The sequence below is a fragment of the Odontesthes bonariensis genome, chromosome 21 (assembly GCF_027942865.1).
Source record: "Odontesthes bonariensis isolate fOdoBon6 chromosome 21, fOdoBon6.hap1, whole genome shotgun sequence".
NCBI classification, from domain to species: Eukaryota; Metazoa; Chordata; class Actinopteri; order Atheriniformes; family Atherinopsidae; genus Odontesthes; species Odontesthes bonariensis.
This window is the reverse complement of record NC_134526.1, coordinates 26,612,808-26,635,691: the sequence shown is the minus strand read 5'-3', so window position 1 is coordinate 26,635,691 and position 22,884 is coordinate 26,612,808. Positions and strand designations below refer to the sequence as shown.

The 22,884-nt window shown below is 40.5% G+C and overlaps 1 protein-coding gene across 1 annotated transcript in view; it reads left to right on the top strand.

The window, feature by feature from the left end:
* Nucleotides 1-7,932: 7,932 nt before the first annotated feature.
* Nucleotides 7,933-22,884, top strand: part of carhsp1 (calcium regulated heat stable protein 1) — a 40,249-nt gene continuing 25,297 nt past the window's right edge. Inside the window, exon 1 of the mRNA XM_075453665.1 lies at nucleotides 7,933-8,113. The gene's annotated coding sequence lies outside the window, so the exon portion shown is untranslated. The remainder of the gene's footprint in view (nucleotides 8,114-22,884) is intronic.

Below are 22,884 nucleotides of genomic sequence, written 5' to 3'. Positions count from 1 at the left end.
ACATTGCTGCTGATGTAGAAAAATCCTATTTGTTTGTCCAGATTTTAAAATAAGGCCCAGGTTAGGTTTTTATGTTGGTCCATAGAAGAGATAGGAAGAAATAGAAAGTAATGTTCCCAAACACAAACATCCTCCACCTTGTGTGCCTGCGTGCATGCTGGTGTGTGTGTGTGTGTGTGTGTGTGTGTGTGTGTGTGTCAGTCAGTATATTCACACAGGGTCTGAAATTAGCACCTGCTAAGTGCCAAATGTTGGTGGACAGATGATAACGTTGTCAGAGAGCAACATTGTAGTTTCTCACTTTTATTGTGTTTTGTTGGAGTTGTTTGATTTTACACACCTGATCCAATGCATCAGTACATAAACCACAGATTTTATTTTTGACTCGGCACTGGGGTGAGACGTGAGTGACTGTCTGGAAAATGTGCATTCACTGTTAAAATGTGAACATTTTTCACTTGTCCCGTCCAGGGAAGGTGATTCAAAAGTACTTTTCAGGCATTGTTTATGCAATAAATGTGTTTGATTTGAGTGTGTTTAAAGACTGAGTTAGTGTGACTGCCCCTGCTTTTGGACTGTTTTACTCTCTTCTGACATTTTTCTTTGTGACTGTCCTCTTACCTCGTACATTATCTCTTGTTTTCATTCCCATTATGCCATGGTTTCAACACTCAGTGTTGCACTTCTGTGAATTTAGTTAGGACTGGAGAAAGACGGATTAAAATGATGTTGAAAATGAAAAATCGGGCTTCCAATCTCTGGAGTGAGTCAAGATATGTGACACAAAACAGTGTTATGGCAGCTTTCGTTAATCCCTGTCTTGTTGGTGTCTTTGAGTGTCCCATTCTCAGAGTGTTTTCTTTTGAAAAATGGGTTTAACTATTTAGGCTTTGATTCCATTGCTGACAGTATGCACCAAAGCTGTTTCATGATTGGTCTCCTCAACTTCATTCATTAATAATCATCCGGGGTTTTTTTGTTTTTTTTTAAAATTTCAGGCCTGCAACGCATTCCAAAAAAAAAAAGTTGGCACAGTAAAGCTTTGTAATTTGTAATTTTATTATTCCTTCTCGCAACACCTTGAGGATACTAAGTGATGAAACCTTTCGGGTGTTCTTGTCCCAAATCACAATAAATGTCATCTCAGGCACTGCACAAATACAGTCAAATTTAAGACAGTTCCAATCTAATTCATTATAATCCAATCAAACCCAATAAATTCCCAAATTAGTCCCATTTTTCCAAAGCCAAAAAAAAAAAAAAAGAAGAGGTTGCCTAGCTTAGGAAACCAACAGATTGCATTGATCCAATCTCCTGTCTTCAGCATGCATGAGGCGCCGGTGGAAAGAAAGAAAAAATAACAAACAAACTCCCTTTTAACAGGAAGAAACCAGGAAGGGGCGGCTGTCTGCCTTTACCTGCTGGGGGTTGAGTGGACAGGAAACAGCGGACAACAAGCTCCGTGTCACAGGATGTTTTTAGGGTCACCTGAGCTACCCCTACCTGTGAGCTTTATCAAAAAGTAAAGTTTGAAGCCTACTCTTAAAGCTGCAGTCTGCAAGATTTGTTGTTGTCATACGTAAAGTTCTACTTTTTGGCATTTTAAGAGTTTACATGATCTATCAGAACGCTTGAAGTTGAAAACGGTGACCTCCGTAGTCGCAAAATGCAAGAAATGCTTATTTTTTAACCGAAAAATAAAAAGTTATTCAACTTCCTGTCCCGCCCCTTCAAAACACATGAGAACTCGTGCACGTAGACGTGCACGCCAGATGCGCCTACACGACTCCCCATTCATCAACTCACCTGTCATTTGCGATCATGGAAGACACAGTAAGTAGACTAGCCCGTAATGAAGTTCAATAGTCCAGATAAATTAGCGTGAGGACGAGCCTACCTTGTATCGCGCGTGCACAATCTGTGATTGACAGGCAGCAGAGCCCAGCTCGTAACCTGATTGGTTACCTTTTACCGGTCCGGTCTGCAATTTTGTAAACAAACCTGCTGGCTTTGGAGGGACCTAGCGGGACATATAGGGGACCTAGAGAACTCATTTTTTTTTTGTATTGGAGTATTTAATGTACTACTTTCAGAATCCCCGGACAGTTCCAGGCATTATGCTTGAAAAAGAGTTGCAGACTGCAGCTTTAAAGGTCGAGAGGGTGTCTGCTTCCTGAACCCAAACTGGCTGCTGTTTCCACAGAGAGGGACCTGATAACTGAAGGCTCTGCCTCCCGTTCTACTTTTAGAAACTAGTGACCATAAGTAAACCTGTAGTCTGAGAGCGAAGCGCTCTGATGGATGAGGGATGCTTCTTGATTCAAAGCTGCCTGAGGGGTTGGAGACGGGTGTCCTGATAAGGTTTGCGTCCTTGCCCTTTAACTCTGAATACCCTTCGATGGCTTCAATCAAAGTCTTTGTTTTTTTACCATCAGTTGACTTTTTTCCTGTACAATGGCTATCTTTACTGTTATTTAGCAGATGCTCTTTGGTTGCATGAAGTTGAAGAAAAAAAATCTGAAGGACTTCCTCAAACCTCTGGTCCTGTTGATCTGGGAATGTCCCTGAAAAAAGTGGCGCTTTTGATATCTAGTTTGGGGCCACACCTCCCTAAATGCAGAAAAAACACTCTGAAAAGGGCTTCATGATGCATGGGGGGCGTCATTGTAAGTGCAAATGTGCCCCCAACCCATCGGCTGTGATACCTGCATGTCAAATCAGTTTAATCCGTTTGAGAGGGGATGGGGAAAATAAGAGTGCTCAGGTCTGTCATCTACAAGACCAGATGTAGATGAAACTGCAATCATTTTCAATCACAATCTGACCAGTCACCACTCAGAGCGGGGCACTACTGCTGTAGAATGCTACAGTTGTAATTGTAGTGCTCTATACCACAGGCAAATATCTGACCTGGAGCAGTTTTAGTTATCCTCCAAAGATGTAGACAAATTCAGACGTGGTTCTAAAAAGGAAGAACAAAAATCGTGCCGAATGCTAACTCAAGTAGAAAACACAAACATGAACTGTTATTAGGTATGAGGGTGTTTTTTTTTTTTTGTTGTTGTTGTTTTTTGGGTTTTTTTAGACTTACAATAAACCTTGAGCTATATTAAACGTCTCTTTGTTTTCATCATTTGCTTTTCAAATCAATAAAATGCTGTGTGCCAGAGCAGCATTAAAGCTGTGGAATGTTGTTGTCTGGCATAGAACCTAATGCCACCATGATGAATGAGTCTCTTCTGCTGAATGATAAACTGTATGTCGTGATGTGTGTTTCTTGTCATTTGCTGGGCAAGTGGAAATTTCAACATGATTGGCTCCCACTGTCCTATAGGCAACACCAAGGGGAAACCTTCTGTGTAATTTACACTTCTGCTGTCTTTGTCTTTCCTCTGTGGATTATACAATTTGATGTCTCTGGTAAAAGGAAGCACCTGAAATAAGACAGTTATAACACAGACACTTCAGTGTTTTTGAAGCAATGCAGTAGAACATCACTTTAAAGTAATTCATTGGGTGAAAAGGATTAGATTATTTAGAGATTAGTAACAGAAATCTGTGTCCTCCCATTATTCTCCACCTAAGTCAACAGTTAAGTCCCCGTGACAAATCTAAACCATTTTGCAGTTAAATCTGTTCACAGAATTCTCCATTTCAAAAGCCACTCGAGTTTCTGTTTCTTCTTGAGAGGCATTAGGAAATACAGCCATTATGTATCAGCTGTGTTGATATTTAACCATCATTCCATTGTCCCAAAACATTGAGAACCTGACCATAAATGAAAATGAAGAAATTTAACATCAAAACTGACGGTTAATGTTAAACAGGCTCTATACTGTTATTACTGACTCTCTACTGGGATGGGGGTAAGAGTGGTTTCATTTAACTCATTCCAGTCTCAGTTCTCTGGAAGACCGAAACAGGTTTGCGGTGTCAATAGTGTCTGTGTTCACCCAGCTTTCAATTTTTACTGTTTTTCCATTCCCTGCAGATGAAAAATGTGCCCATAGCATAGTGCTGTCAGCACCATGGCTCACTGCAGGGGCCATCTTCTTGGGAAATGTGTTTGCCCTGCTTCAAGTATTTTTCCAGAGTACCTTTGTCCTCATGCCTTGTGACACATTCTAAATGTGCTGTTTTTTTTTTTGTTTTTTTTGAGCATCAGCATTTTCCTGGCAAGTCATCCATAAAGCCCAGCTCTGCAGAGTGTATGGCTTATTAGATACAGACACTTCAGACCCTGCTTAGAGTTTTCTTTGGGCTCTTTGTTATATGTCTGATAAATGCTCTCCTCGCCTGGTCCGTGAGTTCTGATGGTCTGACCTTTCTTGGCCGGGTTGTTGTGGTGCAATATTCTTTTCATTTTCCATTTCTTAATGAATGGATTTCATGGTTCTCTGAATGATGAGTATTTTACGTCTTCTTTTTAAAACCCAGGGCTCATTTTGGACTGCTACACAAGTGTGTCCCTGACTTGTTTGGGAAGCTCCTTGGTGTTTGTAATGCCACTTTCTTATCGGTGTCACAGGCAGTTGTGCCTCTCACCACAGGTGTAAATATAACTAGAACATTTATGAAGAAATTTGGATGGGTGCCAATGGGGCTAATTCCCGCTGAGAGACCTGCTTGTTGCCTAACTTAAAATCCACTGATATGATTTTTATGATGTTCTTATTTAGATTAGAGAGACCTGCTGACGCTATGGGTGGGCAAGGAATCTAGGGAGGTAGAGAAACAGGTTGTGGTGTTGAGAGTGTGTGTATTAGGTTGCTTCATAGGGAAAAGATGGGGTCCAGTTGAATGACAGGCTGCTATGGTGATGCAGTTTGTTTCAGTCAGACAGAGGGAGACAGAGTTAGAACAAAAATCCCCCCTTGGCTGCCATTAAACCTGCTATAAAGGTTCAGCCATCATAGCTGTCCCCTTATAACATGAAAACTACAGTCAAGAAGGAGGATCAGCTGTGTCATTAGTTGCTATGGAGACAACTACATGTTTAAGATGAGAGAAGGGGAGGGATCTCACAGATTGCTCCTTAAAACTTTGCCTCAAACAAGCAGTCGCTAAAGGTCATATCTGAAAATAACTTGCACCGTGAGCGCCAGAAGACACTGATATAATGTTTATGCTGCTCCTATATATGGTACAGTTTTTGTGGCAGTTTAAAAACACCCTTCCCTTTGAGTTTTGAAGACGATCAGGAGACCAGTGGCCGTATTCACAAAGGATCTTAGGGGTAAAAGTAGCTCCAAACTGGCGAATTTAGGAGAAACTCCTAAAAATAAAGTCTTAAATCTAGGACTCCTCATTTTTTTTTCACTAAGAGCAATTCACAAATGATTTTAGGCCTAAAAGTAGCACCTGACTCTATGAGAGCTTAAAAGTCGTCGATAGTCCGTCCCCGACTATTGAGCAACAGGAAAAATGCAACTTAATGCCGACGATTTAGGAATATCGCAACCATCAGTCAGCCGTGCCATAAACCAAACCACCAATGCGCTCTCCAGACCACATATCATACAACAGTTTATCCGGTTTCCTTCGGACAATCAGCAACTACGTCGGATCAAAGCCAGCTTTTTTGGCAATTGCAGGCATGCCCGGTGTGGTCGGTGCTACTGACGGGACGCATTTAAAAATAATTGCGCCAATAGACGAGAACGTGTCTGTCAATCGAAAGAAAGTCCACTCCATCAACACACAGGTTGTTTTTGATGCAAATGTTAACATTCTTGATGTTATTGCAAAGTGGCCTGGATCTGCGGAGGACTTGAACGGGTAAATGCTGGAAATAGGCTCATTGGATAATGGATAATTGATCATTTGCAGGGTGAAAATTAATTACCTCGTTGATTTAATGCAATTGACGTATTTGTATTGCTTTCTACTACCTTATCGTATGCTGCACAAACTTGTCATCATGCGTGCATTCTGCTAACTGCGCTGTCCATAACTATTTGATATGAGTTCATTTGTAGCCTAGGCTATTTCTTCGTGTTTCGTTGATTTAGTGGGCTCGTTTGTGGGATGTTGCGGAAGAGTTTCGCCGAGACCGCCTGCACTCAAACAACCAATCACCGTTTTGAGCGCTCCTAAAGTCGTGCACGAGAATCTACGTAATCCATAGCAACGGTGCGTCACGTTAACTCTTAGTGGTCGTTCATCCTTAGTATGAGTAGATCTTAGCGGCTTTGTGAATTACTTTTAAGGAAAAACTCCTACGAATTTTTTTTTAGCACGAGTTAGGAGCACTCCTAGCGGTAAGATGGAAAGCTTTGTGAATACGGCCACTGGTTTATAATGGCAGTCTATGGAGCCCGAGGGGTCGCTCTGCGCCCTGAGGAGATTTGAGAGGAAACGGTGATGGTCACAGTGAAAGAGGACACAAATACCTACGGTTTAATGGATCATTTGTCTGGGTGCAGTAGACATTGTGGACGTGAGAGAATTTTGTTTGAGTTTTTTTCTTAATTTTTATTATTAATCTGGAGCCTGTGAAAACAGAGTGGGGGACCTCAGGATAGCAGTGAAGGGAGTGAAGGGAGTCCTGTCAGAGCATACATTTCCCTAAAACTTAAACTGCCATTGTGTCAGAACTATTAAAGATATTAACAAACCCTGTGCGTCAGTAAAAGTTGAATATTTGCTGACCCGTTTAAACTTTGAATGATACTGCTACAATGACTTATGGCTAATTTATAGGTCAGCAAAGTGGGCTTAGTTTGACCCAAATATATAAGGAAATCAATGCATTTCGTTTTGGACCTAATTCACAATTTTCCCAGCTTTTCCCAATTTTCTGGAAAACCATTGAAGTAATGAGAGAGAAAAGTCATAGCACACTATTCCTGATCGAGGGACACGTAGGGATATGATTTTTGTCTAGGTCGTAGCAAAAATAGTGACGAAACGGGAGAATAATGGGTGGATTTAGTATGCACAATAGTAATATGTGTACCTTAATGCCTTCGGCATTGGCACCCCTGATGAGACCATGTGAGATTTTGGCTGGTCGCAGGTGGTCTCAGTTGAACTGACTATGTGATTTCTACTAACTGTCAGCACCATATCCTATTTTTGGCTATGCTAATTAATTTATTTTCTTTTTAATTTCTCTTCCTGACATTTTTCATTTCAGCTCTTATAATTTCACTAGTTTTGTCCATCTTGTGTTGGTCTGAAATGTAAAGTCTCATTACATATAGATTTAACTGACATGCTGTGATGCAATGAAATAGGAAAAGTCAATAGTTTGGCAGCTGTGTATTTGCTCAGGTGAAAATTAGATTTCAGTATCGATTCCCAGCTTTTTCCATTTCTTTCCACTGAATTTGATTTTTTGAAATATAGTAAATTGTACTTTATGTTTCCTTTTTTAACCACAGTCAACTTGTTTGGGACTCTGCGTGTTGTAGCCTTGTGGTTTCATTTGGAATTCAGTATCAATCAAGCATGGTAATCGCATAGAATCACCAACAAAAGGTAAAAACAGTGTAATTTCGTAAAAGTCACAGCTGTATACAAACACTCTATATTCCCCAGGATACTCTAAAAAGTCCTTGATGGGAGAAAACAAAATATTTTGATTGAAAGCTTTCAAACCTGCTCCCTTTTGGTGCTTCATTAACTGTCATGGTACCCACAAATTACAACCCAACACCTTCCCCATTTACTGTGACATTCGTGAAATGTATCATTTTGCATGTGATCATAAATAAATCTTGATAACAATTTGCTACCTACAAATAATGCTTTGTAACTTTCATGGTAAAAGAGTAACAAAAAATGCGCATGAATTTGATCTGATTTAAATTTCATACTTTGTCTTTTTGGTCTTCAGGACAAACCAATTTTTGTAGTCTCATTGCGGCGTTTATTACGGTAATAGATGACATCACCAAGACTAGTCACGCCCATTCAGAAAAAGCAGAGGGAGCGCGTGAAAAAGCAAGTATTTACGGTGCTTGGCTCCTGGGTAGTGACATATCCCGCTTCACCGTCTTTGTAGCAGAGGAAAAACACAACTTAATCGATCAAACTCAACTTGGTTTGTCTGTTGAGGCTTTTAAAATTGTCAAAAACATCTGTCTGACCTGAAGTTGGAGGAAACAAGGTGAGTGATGCTGGGGGGTGGGGGAAAAACGATAACAAACACCTAGAGAGTGTGGCACGGCTAATGGCACAGTTACAAGCTAACTGCCAAGTTTTAGACGCAGTTATCTTAGCCATTTATGTGGACGAAATTATGTTAGTTCAAATGTGGCCGACGTGAAAAACTGGGCAGCTGTGGAGCTTGTAAGTCGTTCCCTCTTTCGAACTTCTGAGTGGTGTGTAACTTCACAGATTTCCACACTCGTTGCTTTCTATCACAGCGTTTTTCCTGGCGAAATGACCGGCGGTCATTTCCTTTGAAGGTGGGGGTTGGGGGCAAAATGTGTGTTTGTGTGTGTGTGTGTGTGAGAGAGAGAGAGGGAGAGGGAGGGGGTTGAAAAAGCTCTCTCAACAACCCCCCATTTTGAGCCAGTGTTCATTCATCTACCCACAGAATGAATGTGTGCGCTGAGAAGCTGCAGGAAGTTGTCTCTAATTGTAAGAAGCTCTTAAAAGACAAACCCAGATGTCCATTAACCGCGTGGGAAAACAAAGGTGAAGTTAAATCACATGTTTCTGCGCACTGGTTCAGTCCTGCCTCTTGTTGTTTATGGCAAGAAAGACGTCAGAGGTTGAGGTGGGTAAGAAGTGCATGTGTGTGACACGATGTTGGGTGGTGACTGGGTATCATCTCACCCTCCCAGATCTGCACACAGATAAACCATGAGCAGATTCGGAGGTCTGAGTTTAACAGAGCTGCATCTGTAAGATGGATGTTATATTTCAACAGGCCCTAATTATTCTTTTGGTTTCGTGTATTGAATGTCCTCCCAATTGTACAGATGATTTTATGACTGACCAAAACCTGACTTTTAAAATGCTTGTAAACATGTTAGTTAGTCCAGCTGAAATCTTAAGAAATTGAGCTTCTTGAAACCCAGAAAATGCTGCTGGGGCTTGAATAACTCCTGTGTGTGTACCATCAACTAATCTAAAAGGGCTGAGGTGTTGCACAGATGTTTTATTTCACAGCCAAAATCCTGTGAACTCACAGCCCGGAACACAATAGGGACCAGTAGCCAAGTTTACATTACCATTTTTGATATGCATTTGGAGGATGTGAATAAGAAAAGGTGGTCTTCCGATGCCTTCCCAGATATGATATTCATAGAGAAAGTTATTCCTGGAGAAGCGATATTTCCATTTTATACTCGTGGATGTCCACAACAGTTGTTGTTGGTTTCTGGTTTGGACAACTGCTACTTCTCTTGAATTACAGCCACAAGCAATGGTCCCTACACTGTGACCCTTGTGGTGACACTATGCAGCCTACTGTGTTCTCTTTAAACTAGTCAGGTTCGCATTTCACAGATCACAGCAGTGGCTTTGCATTGCTAGTAAATGGAAACCCGGCAAACGGCATTCATCCTGCTTGGATTGGGGCTTGTTTTGTTCAAATTGGATAATAGCTTATTTATCTTTTCAGAGTTGGGAAGATTTTGTTGTTTTTCTTTTGTTTGTGTTTTAATGTTTATGTTCTAAGTTTTTGTTGAGAGAAATTTGAATCTGTGACCATCTTGGAGCAGTTGTAGTGCACAAAGCTGCTCACTGCTTTAGGAACATGCATACTAAAGTAGGTATAGGCTGAGTCATGAGCTGCAAGGTCAGGAAGAATAAAGGCATATAGCCTAAAGCTTTAAATCTGTGATAAAGGTTTGCTGATCTGAGGTGGTATTAGGACTTAAAGGAGAATTCCGGCATTTTTACAAACATATCCCATCTGTTGGAGACCAAGGAAAGTTGGCCAAAGGGAAAAATGCGAGAAATTTTCATGCCCGTTGCGCAAAGTTGTTCGATTGCGCTGATTTCCATGAAAGCGGGCTCTTTCGGGCAAGCTTTTAACCTTTCCTGAGGCTCTTAACGTGTATGAAAATACTTTTTACCGAATTTGCCGTGGTGTCAGTAGCAATACAATTCAACCCAGGGGCTAACCATACCATTAGCTAGCACAGACATTATACATTTTGAGATTTCAAGAACAGCGCACTTACCTTTCTCAGCTTCCGTGTTCCACAGGCGTGCGCACAAATTAATCGATCGCCCAAGTCATACACTATAGTACTAGAGTACGACCTATTTTCTCAATGGTGCAACTAAAAAAAAATCTGAGGTCGCACAGGTGCAACCACCCGTTCGAGGAAAAAAAAAAAAAGAAGAAGTCTACGCGACTCGGAAAGTCTCCCTGTGGTTCAACAACAGACACACAGTAGACCCATATCGTGGTCTAAACCAATCAGAGAGAGTGAAGGGCAGGACCCCCCTCTGATTGGCCTGTGTACGTTTGAACACGAGCGTGCTGTAGTAAGACAGAGAGGTGATGAACCTCGGCCCGTCAGATAAACAGTGGATGTAGTGCGGGTGATCAGATGAAAAGAATGATTGATAACTTTTTGGTTAAGTTAAGGCCTGATACGTCCGAAAATAATCACAACCAATGCTCTGACACGGCGCCATCAACCTGCCAAGTTATGTCATGCCCTGGTCCGGAGCTAGCTTCAGTTAATGAGCCACATACAATCGACTCCGAGCCAGAACCAACTGAAATTAAAAGGGGTAAAGTGTATACATTTCCAAGAGAGTGGCTTGACCAGTTTCCCTGGCTAAAGCGATACTCTGGAGTAGATTCAACCTGGGGTCATTTGAACCGTGATATCCAGCCAAGTAGCCCACCCACAGTTTTTTCGATATTGGCTGAACATCAGCTGAGTTACTGAGTTATCCCGAATAGCTTAGTACAAGTGCTAATGGATCCTGGCAGTATCTCCAAAAGTACCACACTAAAATCACATGCCATGACACCAAACTTCTACAGTAGTACAAATATGGTCTGTACTCACAAAATGATGCATTTGGAAGTTTGAAAATAGTCCAGGAGTTTATTATTATCAACACAAGCCTGATAGCTTTTCTGCTGCTAAAGCTGCGTCGACGTCACTTCCTTGATCTGGGAGCTTCAAAGTAAGATGAGGGTTGATCTACTACTGTAGACAACAAAGTATATGCTATATTCTACATGTTTTTTTTATGAATTTTTATGTTGTAGAGTTGTGAAATTAATTTATCAATGGAGAAATTGAGCAGCCTTGCTTTGTTGTCTACAGTAGTAGATCAACCCTCATCTTACTTTGAAGCTCCCAGAAGTGACGTCGACGCAGCTTTAGCAGCAGAGAAGCTATTAGGCTTGTGTTGATAATAATAAACTCCTGGACTATTTTCAAACTTCCAAGTGCATCGTTTTGTGAGTACAGACCATATTTGTACTACTGTAGAAGTTTGGTGTCATGGCATGTGATTTTAGTGTGGTAATTTTGGAGATACTGCAGGGATCCATTAACCCTTGTACGAAGCTATTCGGGATAACTCAGTAACTCAGCTGATGTTCAGCCAATATCGAAAAAACTTCGGGTGGGCTACTTGGCTGGATTTCACGGTTCAAATGACCCCAGGTTGAATCTACTCCGGAGTATCGCTTTAAGATACAGTAAAGCCGATAATATAATGCACTGCATTTACTGTAAAGTGTGGCAATAGTGCATTTATGACTGGTTCTAATACATTTCGAATTGAAACGCTGAAAAAGCACAACGCATCTATGAAACACATTACCTGCTCAGTGTCCCCTCTCCCCGCTGCCTTTCAGCGGCAGCCAGCAGCAAACGGATCATCGGACGAGGCCCAGATGATAATCAAGTTTAACGTTGCCTACCATATTGCAAAAGTTCCCTTCACTAAGTTCAAGTCCGAAATAATTCTTCAGAAGAAAAATAACTTGAACATAAACCCGACGTACAGCAATGATGTCGCGCGCGCGTAATTTATAGGAGTCATCGTAGATACATTGAAAAAAAAAGACATCTGTGCTAATTGCTAACAGTGAGTACATGGCATTCCTGATCGTTCAGAAATGCGTCATTGTGTACAGCCGTATCTTGAGGAGGAAGACCGGTGAATATACTTATATATATATATATATATATATATGTGTATTTATATATATATATATATATATATATGTATGTATGTGTATATATATATATAATTTAACCCAACTACAGGAGTTGGCCATCCGAGGGGCATGTGACTTAGCCTGGGCGAAAGCCGACTGTTGACTCCGTCAAACAGTCTGGAAAAACTCAAGAGGAATCCGTTTCCATGGAGGGTGGGACCTTACTCAGCAACTTAAATTCATTGGAGTTCCCTTAACCAATCAGTAATGTTTAGAAAGGACGTAGGTTATGCGCCGAGGTTCATGTTTACTCTCGCGAGGCTCTAGCTCGCGAATCACGCTTCCCACATCCGCTTTCATTATACCATTTGATAAATCAAACTTTTCCCAAAGCCAGTTGGAAGGAGAGCTACGACATCCTTGCCACTAACAAAATTGACGAGGCATTCCTCTTGCTCTTGTTTTAATTGTGTAATGCTCTCCAGAGTTGAGACAACTTCATGGATAGCTTCTAGCGTTCTTCCATCGCCTTGTTTATTTCCGCTGCGGTTGAACTACAATTATATGGACTACAATGGACTCCGCGTGAGTTCTGCGTCACCACTCGCAACTGTTTGCTGATTGGCAAAACACTGAGCGAACCGAGGTAGGGGGATTTGGCCAGACTATGTGCGGAGCCAAAATCTTTGGGCGGAAGTACGTAGGATGGTGTCGCCAGGCTACATGTGACTACAATGGAGGATAGTCCATAAGACATTGAGCCATGAGATGTTCAGTTTAAAGCCCTTAAAACACTTGCAATTTTAATTTAGATTTTCTTTTTATTCAATTTATCTTGAGATGTTTTAAGTTTAAATTTCAGGCCATTGAAGCACTTTAAGCACCAACACTTTTTCAGTAAGTTTCAGTAAGTAGTTAGTAAGTTAAGTTCAGTAAATTTGTAGAATTGTGCTTCAGATAAAAAACTTTATTTTGACCAGATAGCTAGTCATCTGTTAATCGTTTACAAGTCAATATTGCCTATATGGACAGCGATATAAAAATGAATAAATAAAAGAAAAAAAGTGAACCTGCAAAACTGCGGTGTTAAATGCAATGCGGTTGAAAATTTGGGTGCACCTAACTTTTGTGCTGGTGCACCTAAGAAAAAAAGTTGGGCGCACCAGTGCAAAAAGTTAGTCAAGAGCCCTGTTTAGTGCAGGGGACACAGCATGATGACCGATATGAATGTGAGGAACACTCAAGCCAGTACACCGCAGAAAGCCCATGGTGTTTTAATTTCATTCTTTTGATTGGCTTTAAATAATTTGAATAACTGATTATAACAGTTTAAAGTGATTGTGAAATCATTGAGTTAAAACTGAACATTTAGCCCACTTTTCTAAAATAAAATATTATCGTATGTTGCCATTCAGCACAGAAATGCCTGGATATGATTTTGGTTCGTACCTACTCAACATTGTTTAATTTTGACTGCAGGTACTTTTCCAGGTTTTTTTTTTTTTTTTTTTGGGTAGTCTCTTTCCTTTAAGTCCCTCCATTTCCACCTCTGTAACCAAGAAGTTATGGGGGAGGTATGACACTCCCCAAAAACTGCCCTGCAGGGATGTAGTACATTTGAGATTAGGGGTTTGAACACAAGCAGTAAATATTTCTGATTGGTCGACTTCTGGGTCAATGACGTGACGCTCATTTTTTTGTGTACATATGGGTTAGATACATTTAAAATAGTTAAAATTTGAAAATAAATTGACAAATTATTTTCCAACACCATTCTCATCAAACTCTAATCTTAAAGTTTGGGATTTATTCAATTTGTAGAGAGTATTAAGAAAATTTGGGTAAAAATGTCAATACGGTGTAACCACAAAAACATGAACCAAATAATTACACTTGCTGAAAAAAATGTGAAATTCTCTCTGAAATCCCTTATAAAATAATCTGGCATGATCTTTACAATATGAAATACAAGTAATGAAATCCCATTGTTCTGAATATTTTAATGAATATGGGGAATCATGTCTGTCACATCAACCACTTGAAATGTCAAGTGGTGTAACTGCCATTTAAGGAGCCATTTTGTAAGTATTTAGTCAGAAGATCATGTGACAGGAAATGATGTCACAGAGAAGGACCCCTGAAGACCCCAACTGCTATGAGTCAAGGTTAGTAACTCTCTTTAAAATTGTTAATAATTAAGTGTTTTCAGGCCATGGTCAGGCAAGCTTAGTTTACATGTCAAATGGTATGACCTCCTTAAAATGTTGATAAACCATAATAATCATAAAATATTGAATTTAATGTAAAAACTGTGTTTGAATATTCACATAAAGGTCAAGTGTGTACATAGTTGTCCATAATAATGCCTACAAATTTTGATTTTAAATAGAAATGTCAAATGGTGTAACCGGTTACACCATTTGACTCCTTTCTGTTTGAGGCCAATTTGATCAGATTCAGGCCAAAGAGTATGTAATTTAAGGTGGCAATTATATTATTTTTCTAATTTAAATAGTGACTAACTGTAGCATGAACAGTAGCTTTAATAGGGTTTCATTTAGATTGTATTTTAAGTGATTTTTGAAATGTCAATATTTTTTATTTAAAATTTTAACTTCCACAATATATTTTGAAGATTTTATTATGTTGTATGTAAACATGTTTAAATTATGAATAAATCATACAAAAAATAATACATTTATCATAAATAAAGTGTACTTCTTGTCCCCCAATAGATGCCACTTACAAGCAAGGAAAAAGTGGCTCGCCACAGAGCGCAAGTGAACGCAGATCCTGCTGCTAAAGCAATTTACCTGGCAAAAAGAGCCAGCTGTCATTCAGTACCGGGACATTTCTTGCTTTTGCAGAAGACCCAGTGGCCCTCATTTATCAAACTTGCGTAAGACGAAAAACATGCGTAGGTCGTGTGTACGTTCTTTTCTGCGCAAAGGTTGGCATTTATCAAATCCATCGTGAGCGCAGGAAAGATGAAATCGCCACGACAGGTCTGAAGCCGTGTACGCACTTTTCCATTTTGACTTGCGGTGACTGCAATAGCATACATAAACAGCAGCGTCAGTAGTGCGTGCCTCATGAGTCGCAACAAATCCCTAGGTTAAAATTACAGACTCATCACTTCAAAGAAGGCCCATGTTTTATTTGACTTCAACATAAACGCAAATTAAATAAATAAAAAAATAATTAAACAAGTACAACTCCGTAATTGGAAGAGTGATGGCTCATTATTCAACCGCCTATTTAAGAGTTGATTCTAGCGGCGCGTTAATAGCGAAACGATGGCAGATCTGGCTTTGTTAGAGGACCTGAACGCTTGCATCAGGCGAGAGAGAGTGTTCCGGGACCGGCAGGATTTCTTTCGGGAAAATGATGAGTGGCTTATGAGCCGTACAGGAGAGGCGCTTTAACACTGCGCATACGCAAAGACTAGCTCCGATCAGGCCAGCCACCCTCTCCTCCAAGGCACTCAAATCCAAACCTGGATCGGAGCCCCCCCCCCCCCCCCCCCCCCCGTTTGTGACATGCTGCGTCGGAGAGCTGCATATCGGACCACTTCTTCCTGATCTTATTGGAGAAAAAGTAAAACATCGTTCAATTTTAGATTTCATTTAATCTGGAGTTTATCACATTTTATTGACCATCACAGTAGGGGAAAATACATAACTCGTCCGGTCTGCGATTTACATCGCCAACGCTGTTGACAGCGTTTCTTTGCCGCCTTTCGTCTATCCTGTCGCAAATTCTAGAGGTGCGGCCTTTTGTAGAAGGCGTGGTTAGGATCATTACGATGGATTTCAGCCGCCGGATTTATCAACAGCCGCTCGGCCTTACGATGGGATTGGTGTGGTACGCATGTTCTGTAAATCTCACTTGAGCCTCTGCGTACGACGAGTTCTCCGCTCATATCAACGATGCTTTCTACGACGGCTTGATAAATGAGGGCCAATGTCTGCAAGTGTCATGGGCCAACTGCAGTCGATTTTCGGGATCCACCAGCCACCACTTCAACACCTGACAGCGTGGAGGATCAGGAAAGTAGGCAAGGAAAGTTTGCTCTTGTTCGATACGAGGGCAAACCATTTGTGGGGCAAATCATTCAGGTGGTTGGGGATGAAGTTGAGGTAAGCTGCATGCAACAGCTAGCCGAGAAGAATGTCTTCACCTGGCCTCATTAACCTGGCCTCATCCACCTGACATCTTGTTTTATTACGAGTCTGATGTTCTCCACATTATTTCTGAGCCAGAACCTGTGAACTCACGTCATTCCAAACTAACAGAAGATGCCTGGAAACAGTTCCAAGCACACAACTTGAAAGGTTAATGTCTTTCTTCCACAGACTCAACTTTTCTGGGCAGAACTATTTCAAGTCTTACGTTTCTGAGACGCTGTTTCATTTATATTGTTATGTTAATGTTAAATAATTTGTTCAGATCTCATCAGATGGCATGAACTTACACTGATGGTTCTCGGGTTTTTAAAAGTGTAATCAGAACAGTTTAGTGATGAAAGAAATTAATGATGATACTCTCTCACAATGAATGATGATACTTTCTTTCTTTCTTTCTTTCTTTCTTTCTTTCTTTCTTTCTTTCTCTCTCTTGTTCTCACTCACACTCACTCTCTCTTTGAAAGCAAAGGCTGTTATTTTACAAACTGAAATTGTCTGAGAATAGATCACAAGTTAACCCTGTTTCTTCATGGTTGTTAAGATATGATCTTACTCACTCTTTCACTCACTCTTATTCTCTTTCACACACACTTTCTCTTACTCTTTTTGAAAACAATGGGTATAGACTGAAATTGTATGAAATCTGAACTGAAATAGAACACAAATTAATCCTGTTTCTTCATTGTTGTTATGAAATCATTTTTGATATGGAGTATTAAAATATCCAATTCAGTTTACGTTGATGACTATTTTCTGTGTCAATTTCTTGTCCTTTTGCTGTAGATGTTTTATGGTCAGTTGGTGTAACCGATGTGTCAATTGGCGTAACCCTTATTTTTTTCAAAAAATCTCATATTATACAAAAAAGTTACTATGGATGAGATTTAAGTATTCAAGTACACTGTAGTAATGTGTTTTAAAACCATTTTTACCCAACTGGTCAAGGAATATGCAGAAAACTTAAATGTTTACAACATACTGTCTTGCTCGGCTCGATAAAAAAATCCATGTAATCTAAATTTAAAAATAGATATAACAAAATATTTTTCATGTGATATTTGAAAATCAATTACTTGTTTTCATGGCTACACTTACATAAAATCTTAGAGGGTGAAATATCAAATAAATATGAATTGTTTTGTGGTTACACCATTTGACAAAATAATGGGCCATTAGCCCTGTATTTGCTTAAAAATGGTAGAAATGTCATATCAAATACTATGAAACCAACAGAAATGCAAAATATACATTCTAACGGTCTTTGGTCATGTTGTTTTAACAGGTTGAAAACATATTTTTAAATTTGTCATCATGCCATCCCTTATATGTCATTGACCCTTCTACCGACTCTTGTTTTTAGCTCTTCTGTCCAAGTAATGCCGAATTTAATCTCCACCACAGCTGGTTACAGTTGCTTTATTGTTTTCTCATTGTGTGCTAGCATTAATGGTATCTTGGCTGTAAGTAAACCAGAAATGTTCAGTTTATATGAAATAATAAACTGTCCTGTGACCTCACTGCTCGCTCAACTTGAAAAAGAATATTTCTCCAATGATAAGGCAGCAAGGCCCCCTCTCTCTTGATGATTTAACATTTTGAAATATACTTGAACAACGATCAGAATAGTTAATCATTTCTAATTGATGCTATAAAATGATCACACGACTGCCTGTTCCTGCTCTTAATAACTACATGGTTTGATTGCAGAGCTCGAGTGTTTGTGCAGAAGCAGTCGACAGGAAAAGTGTAAATGGAAGGTTATAGGGGGGCGAACAGGAAGATTAAACGGGGGAGAGTTATATTGTTGAAGCCCACTCGTTTTCATTCATCTCTGAAAACTGCGTTTGTTTGTGTGTACAAGACAAAATGCGTGAGTTTATTGTGCCCGGATACTTGTTTGAGGTTTGCTGAAGGGACCAATTCCAACCGCGTGACTGACTGGTAAGGGCATGTCTCAGTTTATCACCACATAAATCAAGGCTGCACTTTAGAAACCGTGTTTCATAAAAGACGTAAATAAAACAATAATATTTTCTGTTTCCCATCACACTTATTAGACTTGTTTTTTTCTCTCTCGTTAAATAGACGGCTTCTGTACGTACGAATTGGCTTAATCTCTGAATGAGCTGCCGGGTTACTTTGACAACGTTTTGGCGTATAATTTAGCTGATGGAGCAGCAAGGCAGGACTCGGAACGCTTCCGCATTTAGGAAAGTCGCACCTCTTCGGACAGGTTCAGACTTCATTATTTTAATTGTCGTTGCATCTTTGTATTGTGTGGATTCTGCTTCTCGTGTTCAGGAGCCATAAAGTCCTTGTCGGTTCTGTTTTATGGCTGATCTTCGACAATGGTCACGCTCTACAAGATCTTTCACCAGACTTAACTCCCGATTCATTGTACAGCTGTTTCATGAAGCCGTTCCAGCTGCCCTGCAGACAAGTCTCGTACTTGTCGTTAATGCTGGACTATGATATGCGGAACTTCTGGTGATTCCATCTGTTTTGTTCAACTGGTTTTTGAAGAGAGTTGGGAGTTCACCCACTCACCTTATCTCTCTTGAGTCGGTTATGATATTACAATGCTGGAACTATCAAAGAAGCAGTGACGTTTCTGCCTGTGTTTAACTAAATTCTGCTCAGTTTACCGAGTTCAAGCAGACTGGAGTTTCTTCGCCATGCTGGTCATGCTTCTTGTATGTTTGTTTGTCTAGTCTCTTGCGCTCTCATTGGCTGTGACTCCCTGCAGACCCCTCACTTACCGACTCCTCACCCGCTGACTTCCGACCAAATATCTAGAGTCTGGGGCAAGCATTCACACTTGTATGTGGTGAAAACACAGGTTTGACTCCGATCTGCAGCATTTGTCATACAAAGTTTGTTTGTGATGTTAATATCAAGCTTAAAGTCTTGTATAATTAACCTGGGGACTTTTCTGACCCAGTTGTCTATTCCGAGTGTAATTGTACTAGATGTTGCTTCACATGCTAAATTATTATTATTATTTATTTATTTTTTTTACATATGTGTGTCCTTTATCATTTCCTGATATAACAAGTTGTGAGGCAGTCCTGAGCAGATTTTTCTGTTTAAAGAAGCAGGACAATTACTTCAAGCTTTTTTATCAACTTTTTCTTACCGCTGATTGGCTAAAATGTAAATGTCATTGTAAACAAATGGACTTTCGGATCAAAATTAACTTCTTTTTTTTCTGGTCATTGCAAGTTATTATTAAAGTTTTTTTTTTTTTTTTTTTTTTTAGAGCAGAGATGGTTCGATTATGGTAGGTAATCATAAGCCCCTTTCACACTGCGACTCGCTACCTTAGCGGGTCCAAATTGCACCTTCGACCCGCGTCGAGCAATGTGAACGCTTGGCGTGTCAGGGTGACCCGTGTCGCCTGAAGCCGAGTTCAGGGGGCGTTGCCTAGTGGCAGAGCGTCACACGAAACACATAAAATGCTGGGCATGTACAATGACGTAGGCACAACCCATGCGTCGGAGGTAGGGTGAAATACACCTGTCTGCATCAAATTTTTCAAACAAACGATGGCGGGACACCTTGAGAACTCGTTTTTGCAATGCAGTTCATGGAGATGTTACTTTACGGTGCGTGTTGCTGCGTGGGAAACCGCGCTCTCCCATCTTTCTCGCCAGCCCTTCCAGCAGAGGTCCATCCTTCACTGTCCCCGAAATGTGGCGGAAAATAACGTCCTCTGCTCGGGGGCTGAGGAGCTCACGGACCTCCTTGTCTCACCAGTTGGCCATATTAAAAAATGTCTCCAACTTGATGTAGGCTAAAACAGAGTAAAACTTGTCCTCATCTGTCGCTGTTGTTCTGAATCAGTTGTCCATTCTGTCTTTTAAACTCCTCACGCCACGCCCACGTCCGACCCGCGTCGATTGTGTTCACATCAAACTCGGCTCGGCAAAAAGACTAGGGTCCGACGCGGGTCGAAAGGCGAGTCGAGTTGACGCGGCAGCCCGGGTCGGCAGTGTGAACACAACAGCGGACACGCTAAATTCGCGAATTAAACGCGTGTTATTCGGCAGTGTGAAAGGGGCTATAGAGAGCTAGCAAGAGAGCTAGCAAGATTCGAAAGTGTCCCCTCTAAGCTTCCCCCCCCCCCCCCCTCCCCCCCATTCTGTCAGTGCTTCATCCTAAGCCGGTAGAACCGCGTGCGCACACGCAGCAGGGAGCCGACAGAGGGGGGCGTAGGCAGAAAGCAGAGGCATCTGATTGGTTTTTTGTAGGCGCTCCAATCCGAGATCAGCATTACAAAATGTGTTTCTGAACAGGATTACCAACCATGTCTTTAACGTGGGACAAAAGTGATTATGATATATTTTATTTATATACATATATATTATAATATAAAGTTAAATCTGTTAGTTCCCATGATGTATCCTGAGACAAAGTGCTGAACTTGGAAATCAAAGGTGGAAAAACATCTTCAGCTTTTCCAGTTTCATAACTGGCTTCTTTTTCAGTTTTGTTTGATTTGAAACTGAAATATTTAGACTAGTGAAGCAAACTATACACTATACAGTAAAATGTCATTTAATATCTTACCTGGTACTGCCAACATTCAAGATTTGCTTTAAGGCCGATTTCAGACCAGAGCGTGACACACCGGACAGTCCGCGGCCGCGGTAGTTCTGCTCCAGCCCTGTCTGCATTCCCCATTCATTTCAACGGGACGCCGCCGGCCGCTGCCGTCCAAATTCCGCTCGAGTTCTATTTTCCAAAAGCAGCGCGGGACGGAGGCGTCTCCGCGCCGCTACCGCCCGACTACCGCCGCCGGTGAAAATCGCTTCCGTTCCGCCACGCTTTGCCGCCCTGGTCTGAAATGGCCCTAAGAGCTGAATCTTAAGTTGCTACGCCTTCGCTATTCGTGTGAACTCGTGTGAATTAAAAAAAGAAAAAAAAAGAAACCTCACTTGTTTCCAGAAAGGTTTTATTAGCTTTAGAAATTTCATTTTACAATACAGGAAGGAGGGACTGCTCTGTAGACATATGTAGCTGTCGGACAGTTGAGCGTGTTGATATGTGCACAAGACAGGACACACAAGATCAGGTTGCATTGTTTGTTTATGGATTGCTGTTTTGTATCCTGCGACAGATGGATCGTTGAACTTGCAACTTGCTCAAAGGTCAAAAATTTCTCCAAGAAGTTTTGTTTTGTAATCATGAGTTTGATGATCCTTTCTGTTTTTCTGGATCATACCTGTCATACCAAAATCAAAAGGTTTTGAAAATGTGAAATTACTGGTTGAAGCGTTTGTCTAAATTGCCATTCAATTCCTTTATTGAACCACTCTCGATCAGTGTGGTAAGTACAGTGCATACAGTGGTTGTTTTTTTTCTATGGTTAATACAAGAACTTTTCATAGTTTTTCTACACTAGTTTATTAACAACGGCACCACAAATGTGCTGTATAAAAAGGAGTGAAATGAACTTGAAAAAGGGACATTTGCGTGTGCCCACAGTTTACAACGCTAACGGAGGATGGATCAATCCTGATTATAGGACTCGGATATCTTACTTTGTTCACCACTTCTAACACTTTATCTGCTAGATAAAATGAGGGAGGACCAGACGCTAACAATCCTCATAAGGCTCAGACTCTGAGCAAATGTAAGGAGACAGAATGACCAAGTCATAAATACGAGTCTCCCTTCATACATTTAGTCCTGCATTCATTTGCAATGATGGGTATGTGCTTTTTTTTTTTTTTTTTAATTTATTTTTAAATTTAAATTTTAAATTTTCTTCCCCCATTGTTAGTTTTAACTCTGTCCCCAGCTGATATAAGAGGCCTGACCTCTTAAAATTATTTATTGTTTTTAATTTGAGGAAATGCGATAAATCACTTCGCCTTTGTTGGCCTCGTCCATCCATATTCAGCCGCTTGTTGCTTAATGGTCAGATTAAGTTTTTTTTTTTTGTTCCAAATGTTTTCATTTGTTACAGCACCGCATTGATGCATATAAAATAGTTTGAGGGATGGCAGGAAGCAGAGTGTTAAACTCGGAGGAATTTTATTTTTTTTCCCAGTCGTGTTTGTATAGAGGAAATCTGTCTCCACACAGAGTAACATTCTAATGAACACTGAATGACAGGGTTTGGATGAAATGCTCGATGCATGCAGTCGTGCTGCGGTGCTTGTCTCTTTTTATGTGCCGACATTAATCTTTTTTTTTCTTTTCTTTCTTCAAACCAAGAAGTCAATTTACGCGAACAATAAGGTTGATAACAGAAGGGAAGGTATTCAGATCAAAGGCCATTTTTCGACTCTTCGCTGAGTCGTGACCACGAACACGTTGAAACAGAAATGGATTCAAATCCAATCCAATTTTATTTATAGAGCACTTAAAACAAAGTGCTGTATAGGAAAAAAAAATGAATAAGCTCTTCTGAGTTTTGTGTCAATGTTTTATCTTACATGTTGCTTTGAATGGCATTATACTGTATATAAATGACCCCCAAAAAAGGCAACTTTTAAGGTTTGTGTAGTTAATTGCGGCCAGAGAACACATTGATACAGTTCTATTCTATTAAGGGAAGAAAACTGAAAGTGCACCCACTCACAGTGGAAAGCT